Source organism: Misgurnus anguillicaudatus, chromosome 12 (assembly GCF_027580225.2).
Source record: "Misgurnus anguillicaudatus chromosome 12, ASM2758022v2, whole genome shotgun sequence".
In the NCBI taxonomy this organism is placed as follows: domain Eukaryota; kingdom Metazoa; phylum Chordata; class Actinopteri; order Cypriniformes; family Cobitidae; genus Misgurnus; species Misgurnus anguillicaudatus.
Genome location: NC_073348.2, coordinates 40,576,358 through 40,586,708, shown reverse-complemented (window position 1 = coordinate 40,586,708; position 10,351 = coordinate 40,576,358). Strand labels below are relative to the sequence as shown.

General features: G+C 34.1%; 1 long non-coding RNA gene across 1 annotated transcript in view; it reads right to left on the bottom strand.

The window, feature by feature from the left end:
* Positions 1–4,811: 4,811 nt before the first annotated feature.
* LOC129446395 (uncharacterized) overlaps positions 4,812–10,351 on the bottom strand; it is a 142,990-nt gene continuing 137,450 nt past the window's right edge. Inside the window, exons 9-10 of the long non-coding RNA XR_012372662.1 lie at positions 5,501–5,553; positions 4,812–5,170 (exon numbers count right to left, since the gene is read on the bottom strand). This is a non-coding gene — a long non-coding RNA (uncharacterized lncRNA). The remainder of the gene's footprint in view (positions 5,171–5,500; positions 5,554–10,351) is intronic.

The following is a 10,351-nucleotide window of genomic DNA, read 5'->3' as shown; positions in this document are numbered from 1 at the left end:
CGCGATACATGTCTGGATCTGAACTTTACTTCCGGTTTCGTTTTTTAACTAGTTGCTAAACTGATCTGTTGAACAAATGCCTTGTCGAAAATAACAAATGTTTTGGTTTCCTAGGTAATCTATGTGTTTTTTTTTTAGCTTGTAACTACGTTTAGAACTTTGTTGTTATTTATTCTTAGCGGAGTTTACCGGAAGTTATGTGCGGACCACGGCAGCCGCTTATTTATGTTGTTACTGCTGAAACTGTCTACACACTTTGGGTTAGCGAAGAAACCCCAGGTTGTATGACCATAGGGCTTGCTTGATGTCAAAGGTTTTGTTTCATTATAAGGCCAACTAGTGATGCAGGCATCTTTTTTTGTGTGGCCTCAGACTCTGCCCATACTTCAGTGAATCAAATCTGGTAAAAAGAAAAAAACATTTTATGTAACGTTTGCTTTTTTGCATTTTTGGCCGAAATTTTTACATGACGTCAATAAAGTTTTTTGTTCAGAAGCTATTGTATAGTTTTTTCTCGAGCGTCGTGAACGAGAAATAACAACTTAAGTCCATTTTGTTCAATCAGATTTTTGTTCCAGTTGCAAAGGGAATGATAGAGAGAACAAATACTTGAAAGAGAAATGAAAACTGGATGTGAGTCAGACTCATGAGTAACTAAATCAAGTGCTTAAATTTAACACTAACTGAAGGAAAAGTGAGACAACGTGACTCGAGCATCCACTTTCCTTTTTATTTTTTGTTAGAGAGGAACAATGATGTCGGCAAGAATCTGACATCTTACTGGCATTTCAATTTGAATTACCAGCAGAGGGAAATTGCTTTTCTGCTGCGCTTGTGATGGACCTGGGAGAACATCAGGTAAACCTATCCAAACTTTACCCTATAATTACTGTATATACTGTATACTCTCTATTCCTGTATTAATGTGCTGATATGAATGTGTGAGGTTTTTATATTATTATTTCTTTGCATTTCAGTTCACATTGAAAAACGTAATATTGTAAATCAGAAAATTATCTAAAGCCTTTAGTCCTACCTGACACATTTCCACTAAATACTGTGTAGATAACTGACCTCAGTGCATGATCTGAAGTGGTGAATCTTGATATTTACATCAAGCAGAAGGTTGAAGGTTACAGAAACATCAGGCTGGTTAAGTTGTAGCACGTGTGACAGTCCTGCATGAAGCCTCTAGAGGGCAGAATACAGACCATTAAACATTGACTTTTAATATAAAAGTGCATTTTATTCTTAAGAATCAATGAGTGTGTAACCGTGACTTAAGAGTTTTATACCACAATGGATTCTCTGTTCCATAAATGTGTCTTTTGTGAAACATTTCTTTCACGGTAATGTACGTTTTAAAGAACAAGGAGATTGATTTGACTTCAAACCTAATGGCTCTCGTTGGTATTTTACTGTCACTGCGGATATCTCAAGCGAATGGCCCCTTAACAAATTCTGTACTGAAAGTACATTGCGATGTCACGTGAGCGACCCTGCGCTTTAACTAATGGCTGCCCGTAGACCTAAGAGAGAGATAGAGCAGAATTAATTCAGATGCTTGAGACATTTAGGCATAAATAAGGCACTAAGAGCTCAACGCATGAAGCCCATTTAGTGGAAGTATGTTTTTTTATTGATACGGTGGTAAAACTGTTAAGAATCCATTATGCTTTTATTAATTGGGCCAAAATTAATCAGACAGAAGTGGCAGCAACGACCAACAACTAGATGAATGTTTTAAATTCTTTTAGATTTGACCCTAAACTCATTAAAGGATTACTCCACTTTCTTAATAAAACAACCCGATTAATTTACTCACGCCAAATGTCATCCAAAATGTTTATGTCTTTCTTTGTTTAGTCGAGAAGAAAACATTTCAGGATTTTCATATATGTGCGTCACACGGCTATAAAAATGTATTAAATTATTACTATTACTATTATTATTATTTAGGGTGGAAAAGGTTTACTCTTGGGTCTAGTTGGCCGTCATTTCACTGTCCCGGTTTTTGCTTGGTGGGAAAACACTACTAAATGCACCTGTAAAAACGCAGGAGAAAGTATCTGATGTCTATGTGTTCAGTAAACTCATCAGATATTCAGCAGAAGTTCCTCACAGATCCCAACATCTCTCAAAACTTCATCCTCTAATCCGTAAAAATGTGTTAAGTTGTAATGAGCAACATGACCTCACGAAAATTTGTGTTATAGTCACAAAAATGTTTATTAATTTATTTGTGTCCATGGCACGAAATGTAGCTTTTTTGTGCCTTGAGCACAAATGTCTATTTCGTGTCATTCAGCACGAATTTATAAAAATGGTTTTTCGTGTCCGTGGCACGACTTTCTTTTTCGTGTCATTTTATGTGTTGTTTTTTCCCCCTATTTTTAAATCATTGTCGCTTGCGGTTAGATTTGTGGTTTGGATGTACTTTTATGTATTGGTTTCTACATGTTTTTCTTCCGCTGTAGTTGGGGTTAGAGTTAGGATTTGGGTGTTTAGGATGTTTAAAAATGTCACAGAAAGTGATTCTAACCCCAAACCCAAGTGACAATGGTAAGAAAATAGGAAAAAACAATGAGAAAACAATACATAAAATGAAATGAAAAAGAAAGTCGTGCAACAGACACAAAAAAACTATTTATAGAAATTTGTGCGACTGACACGAAAAAGACAGCCATGTTCAAGGCACAAAAAAGCTGAATTTCGTGCCATGAACACAAATAAATGAATAAAAATTTTTGTGACTATAACTCAACTTGCCGTGAGATCAGTCTACCGCGTCTTTAGTTTTGTTCATTAAAGAGTCAAATCTGTTCAAAAGTTAAACCAGTTGAGATCTGCACGTCAAATAAACATCAACGTCACCTCTCATAATTCAATAAAGCTTTTCTCTAAAACTGTCACTCTTCTGCCAGTCTTTCCTCTCCACCTTTAACAAAGACATTAACAGTCTGAATGAATGAATGATGGACGTCCTTGAAAAAAACTCCATCAATCCTGGCAGCTGTAAAGTGTTGAGATGATGTCAGTGTTATGAAGTGAAACAGAAGTCAGGGAAACCTTCTCTGTGGTGAAATCACATTTAAATTGGAAATTTATTCCCTCCATAAAGCTCGAGCGAAGACCCCGCCTCTTCATCTGTGACGGGTAAACGGTGAGATAATGCTTCAGGAATATGCAGAGCAGCAGGGGTTAAATCCGGTCTAGGCACAACAGAGGATCCTAGGGCGTTTTTCATAGCTGCAGGCCCACTTTAGTGCTGCTACTGATATCAGTGTTAAAAGTGATTTGCGGCTCCATATGTGGCAAGGAATCAAAACTTAATTTAGGCAGATAAAGATGCCATTTCAGAGGCAGATAAAGTACCGCATCACGGCCGGCAGCTTTCGGCCCTTCGCGTAGATCTGCACCGACAGCCGCTCAGATTTACAGGCCGCTTTTTTCTGCCCCATAAACAGTCGGTCTCCTTGCCAGGCGACACAGAGAAATGTTAATGGATTCATTTGTCAAGAAGCCCTTCACTTATTTACAGTCCACCTCCATTACCAGTATTTCTCCTGTAAGACAAAAATCCACCGGCCAAAGTCAAAATATCGATTTACCTGCTCCTCACCACCGCCGCCGCTGTGACTCATGGCACAAAAAATGGACCAAGACGGTAAGCATTAGCGCAGAAAATATGCTAGCTGTCTCACCTCGCCATTACCGTAATCATGGTAAGTAATCTTAGTGTAATTTACATAATTGGAGCATTTAAAAGTTGCTAAATAACTCCACAGAGCCGTGTCTGCTGGCTAACAAGGGCAAAATGAGTCTCATCCGAGAGGAACGCACATTATAACTTCATTATATTACACATTCACTTATTACTGCTGCCCGATGTTCCCTCTTGTCTTAAGATAAATTTAATCAGAGATCACCATTAAAGCAAGTGGAAGAAAAATCTGCCAGTTAAACAAAATAAACGTTTCATTTAAAGAGGCGTTTGGAGAAATCTTGTAAAATAAAACAAGCACAGTTTCTTTTCTGTCTTAATCTACATTATTTCCTATTGCAGTTCAGACTTTTTTAAATATCCAATAGGAAGACGGAGAAGATGTTTGAAGACATTCTCATTACTGTTTCCTACAAAAATGATTCATTGAATTTGCTCAATTTTTTAAGGTAAGTGAATGGATGATCTAAATTTAAATATATGCATTTAGTTGAACTTAATTGTTTTTAGTTACCTAGCACAATTAAATTAAGTTGATCTGAGTAAAAATGAGTTAAATTCTACAATGCTACTATTATCTAACCATGTTTTACTCAGATTTCGCAACTTGGTTTTGCAAGTTAAATCGATCTACTCTTTTAAGTTTAACATAAGTTTAACTAGTAACATAAAAATATATGTAGATTTGACAAAAATGCTGCATTTTTACAGTGCACTTAATATAAAAAAAAAGATATTGTTATGCATTAAATGCAGAGATTTTAATTATGTTAATTTAATTAGGGTCAAAATCTTTTTTTTTTCAGTTAGTGATGTTAAGGGAGGTATCTTGCAAAAATGTATAGATTGGTTTAATAGTTGTCTTGGCTTTGTTGTGTAAATGCCACACAACAAAATACTAGCTAAATAATTTATCTGCACAACATACAAATATCCACTTGAACCATATGTATGTGTTGTATGTGTGTGTGTGTGTGTGTGTGTGTGTGTGTACCCTGTAAAATGTCACAAATCATGCTTGATTCTGCAGTAAGATCAAAGCACACCCATAAAAACAGGAGTAAAAAGGTCAATTCACACGAGCACATAGCAGCACACGTGTAGGATTCATTTACTAAAAAATACATCGCCTGAAAATCTCAAAGATAACAGAAATAAAAAAGATTGCAAACTGTGTTTCCTGTTGTCTATAAAATGTGCTGTGTTGAATGAGATTTGAATTGGTTTTCTTTATTCGTCCATTGAGCAAAAGCTTGTATTTGTAATAATGTCTACCCATTCAAAGTGTTCCTCTGCTTCTGCATATCATCATTTAAATGTTATGATTATTAAAATCAACCACAACTAAGACTGAAAACTAGAGCAGACCACCCACTTTATCACTGATGTCATTAATCACCGCTGTCCTTGCTGCTGTTTCCAGGTCAGCTGAGCGTCGATGTGCACCTGTGGTGAAGGTGTATTAAGGACGCATGTACAGTCAGACAGTGTAGACAACATTACATATCATTTAGTCAATATTTAATCAATGGGTATCATTTATTGCAATAGGGTCAGATACAGGGTGCTTTTAATTTTTTTTTTCTGGCCATTTTATTCACAATAAGGCTTATTTAGACTAAATGTGATTGTTGTGTAGAGTATTTTGGGAACACATGACAATCTCTATGACTTATTTACATTAAAAAAGCCCCACTTAATATAATGCGACTCATTTGCAATATAATATTTCAGTGTAATTATGATATTTTCTATATTTATATATTCGATATTTACCTTAAAGATGAAAACCTCCACAACAGGACTCATGAGGTGAAAATCATTCATGTCTGTAAGTCGAAGTGTAACAATTTATAAAAGTTAAATAGTTTTAACAAAAGAGCTCTGCATTACAGTTAATGCTATACAAAAATGCATGTGTTGATTATTTACACTTGCACTTTTTCTGTGCAATGTTCATAGTTGAAATATTAACATTTGGCTCTTGTGATGTTAAACAATTGTTTTTAAAATATTTAAAAGAAAATATGAGTTTAAGGTAAAATACTGGAGTGGATACAAGATGTGTGCATCTTTTTTGAAAATGCATGTTTTTTCATTTATGACCTATAACAAAAAGTAACAAAAACAACATAAGTTATAACATATAAAAATAATATATAATAGGTAAAGGTAAAATCTGATCTCACAAAAATCCATGTTATAGTCACGAAAAATTTGATCACTTTATATGTGACCATGTCACGGAATTCAGTTTTTTCACAGATGTCATTTCCGTGTCACTCCCACGGATTTCTTGTGTCGAAAGTTTCACGTGCACATGCGATAGTTTCACGTGAGCACGCAAAACTAAACGCAATAGTTTCACGTGGGCACGCGATAGTTTCATGTGTGCACGCGAAAGTTAAACGTGAGCACACGATAGTTTCACGTGCGCATGCGAAACTAAACTTTATTGAAATTTTGCTTCCTTGTCCCTTAAGGGGCTCCGTAGATTTCCATGAGATCATGTTGGGTAAAATATATAGAAACTGTAAAAGTTGGCCTACATCATATTTACAATTTTAAAATGTTAACGCTTAAAGAAGAGTAAGAGGTAGACAGACAGTTTAACACACAGTGTTCATCACTATACAGTAAGAGTGATATGTGCATTAATAAACAGCTGATAATGTACAATGTGTGAAGGCTTTGGATGTCTATGAATACGATATAGAGAATCAACACATCATTACCTCAAGCGACCATCTTTGTGCTCTGTTGATGAATAAATGTATGGTGTACTACAACATCATCACTCCTACAAACAGAAGGTCTGAGTCGTCACATGTGCATTATAATGATGGACAGTAGATTTGTCATGAGAGAATAAGCAATGGTGAAGAGTTGAAATGTTTCCCACACTCGACTGTAGTTGAACAACGACCTTCTGTGTCAATGAACTCGAGAGAGAGAGAGACTCAGTACTGATCATCAGAGTACAGCATGTGAAGGATGAGTCAATATCAAAGATTTGTTCTGACCTTTTTAAGAACATGAAAGCTTTTTGTTTATTTCTTCATAACTGACGCCCACCTGCATGCACAGAAATGCACGACCAACAACGCTGGCACAGGAACTTACTCCCCCTCATCGCTCTCCATATACCTCCTTAATACACACCATCCTGCAATAAACACACACACGTGTGCACACCTGCCTCCAAATATACTCACGTCTGAGTCACAGGAAGGGCAACATGCCATCATCTAAACACAATATAAAGCAAACTTAGAGCCTCTTTAAAATCTCTATTGAGATCCTATGGAGAGCAGATGACAACTATCTCACGTCTCATTTGTGTTTAATTTAATTTTCTCTACGGAGAAACATCTGATAACTGAGACCTTCATAAAGTCTCTGAAACGATCACTTCTGAGCAATGAAATTTTCCTCCGGGCTAATATTCCTGTAAGTTTCTTGTGAAGTTTTCTCATCTTTCTGTGAAGTCTTCATCCTTTAACCTAAAGCGTGGCAGGTTGAAGCTCTGAGTAATTGCACTTTTCTTTCACATAATTTCTCCCCTCCTTAAACTGAAATGGTTTGACCTAGCGAAGTAAACATGCATTAATCAAAGCCGGATGGGGAATTATCAAGGGCTGAGCCCACGGCGTTTGAAGGGGAGTATGTGAAACAGCAGGGCTACAAAGATGAATGGAGTCGGGGCGCTGGGCTTTTAGTGTCCTTGGGGAAGTGGACGGCACCAGCTGATGGGGTCACCGTGTCCACCTTGCAAAAGTGTGTCAAGGACAGTTTGCCGAAGAGATGCTGAATGTGTCATGTTGGCTTCAAAATGCAAGCGCAATGATCAAAGCCTACATTGACTGTATTAGATACAAACATGATGAGTAATGACCCAGAGGAGCGTATTATTGCTCAGAGCTTCAGCTTTTATAACGGCTCTCAGTTTCAGTTAAGTATTAGGTTTGTCTCAGAAAATAGACACAAATGAGTGCTGTGTACGGCTGTAACATTTATGCTTATAAAGATAGCACAGCTTGGATAATTTGGATCTCGTCTTTCTAATATAATCTGAGATCAGAGAAGACAAACATATATTTTGAGAAGACAAACATATATTTCATTTTATTGATATTTCTTTAAAACACTTGAATATCTAATACACATCTTTTTTTAGGATAAAGAGTTCAGCGTAACATGATTCAATGATTTTTAGAAAGAAAATACACCACAGCAGGTGAAGTGAATATGCACAATGTGTTTGTGTGGCCACAGATAAACCTGACATCATTACCATTACAAGTCACGGCGTAAAACACCTTCTGTTAGCCAGACGTCGGTTTACATTTAAACAGCATGGAAATCAGGAGGTCACACGTGTCTTAAGCTTAAGTGCACCTCTGAAAGCTATTGATGCTTTAAAAGGGTCTGATCAATATTGAGATTCGTTCAGTGGGTCATTAGACGGTGATATTACAGCTCTTAAAGAACACATTCCTGTTATTACAGCTGGGAACAGAAGCATATAAAAGTAAAAAACATGGCGAACAGAAGTGTCGTGGGTTGGTGGTTTTGTTGAAGGTTGGCAGATTGCTCAGCAGGAGAGTGAAGCCACGCTGATTGCAATCAAGCAAAGATCTGAATGAAAGGTGATTGGGTGTTTATTTCGGTCTCTACTGGAGTCGAAATGCACTTTTTGGAACCAGGATGTGTCCGAAATATTGTTTTTTTGAAATGGCATTCTCTGATTGGGAATAACAAATATAATAGTAATTTAGTGATTTTTGCAATCTTTATGAAACGTGTGCTTGATGTTTTATTTGAAGAGGAGGAAAGTGGCATTCAAGCACAACTCATAACAAAAGCAACATTTGCAGTTACTGATGAGGCAATCATGTGTTAATTGTTTGTTTGTTAATTGTAATCTTTTAATTAAGGACCATTTGTAGAAGTGAGGACATCACAGTTCTGTCTCATTACCCTATGGCACCACTTAAGAAAAAAATCATGCTCTGGTGAATTATAATTATGAGTCAAAATTATGAGATATATAGTCGAAATTAGGAGATATAAAGTCAAAATTATGAGATAGAAAGTCAAAATTATGAGATAGAAAGTCAAAATTATGACTGTAAAAGTCGAAATTATGAGATAGAAAGTAAAAATTGTGAGATATAAAGTTCGAAATGATGACTGTTAAAGTCAAAATTATAAGATATAAAAGTCAAAATTATGAGATATAAAGTCGAAATTATGAGATATAAAGTCAAAATTATGAGATATAAAGTCAAAATGATTAGATATAAGGTCAAAATTATGAGATATAAAATCGAAAAGATGACTGTAAAAGTCGAAATTATGACATATAAAGTCTAAATTATTAGATATAAAGTCAAAATTATGAGATATAAAGTCAAAATGATGACTGTAAAAGTCGAAATTGTGACATAAAGTCTAAATTATTAGATATAAAGTCAAAATTATGAGTTATATAGTCGAAATTATGAGATATTAATTTAAAATGATGAGATAGAAAGTCGAAATTATGATATATAAAGTCAAAAGTATGAGATATAAAGCCAAAATTATGAGATAGAAAATCAAAATTATCACTGTAAAAGTCGAAATTATGAGATATAAAGTCGAAATTGTGAGATATAAACTCGAAATGATGACTGTTAAAGTTAAAATTATAAGATATAAAGTCGAAATTATGAGATATAAAGTCGAAATGATGACTGTAAAAGTTGAAATTATGAGATATAAAGTCAAAATTATGAGATACAAAGTAAAAATTATTAAATATAAGGTAAAAATTATGATATATAAATTCGAAATGACGACTGTAAAAGTAAAAATTATGAGATAAAGTCAAAATTATGAGATATAAAGTAAAAATTATTAGATATAAGGTCAAAATTGTGAGATATAAAGTCAAAATGATGACTGTTAAAGTCAAAATTATGAGATATAAAGTCAAAATTATAAGATATAAAGTCAAAATTATAAGATATAAAGTCGAAATTATGATATAAAGTCAAAATTATGAGATATAAAGTCAAAATTATGAGATATAAAGTCAAAATTATGAGATATAAAGTCAAAATTATGAGATATAAAGTCAAAATTATGAAATAGAAAGTCAAAATTATGAGATATAAAGTCAAAATTATGAAATATAAAGTCAAAATTATGAAATATAAAGTCAAAATTATGAGATATAAAGTCGAAATTATGAGATATAAAGTCTAAATTATTAGACATAAGGTCAAAATTATGAGATATAAAGTCAAAATGATGACTGTAAAAGTCAAAATTATGACATAGAAATTCAAAATTATGAGATATAAAGTCAAAATTATGAGATATAAAGTCCAAATTATGAAATATAAAGTCAAAATTATGAGATATAAAGTCAAAATTATGAAATAGAAAGTCAAAATTATGAGATATAAAGTCAAAATTATGAGATATAAAGTAAAAATTATAAGATATAAAGTAAAAATTATAAGATATAAAGTCGAAATTATGATATAAAGTCAAAATTATGAGATTTAAAGTTAAAATTATGAGATATAAAGTCAAAATTATGAGATAGAAAGTCAAAATTATGAGATATAAAGTCAA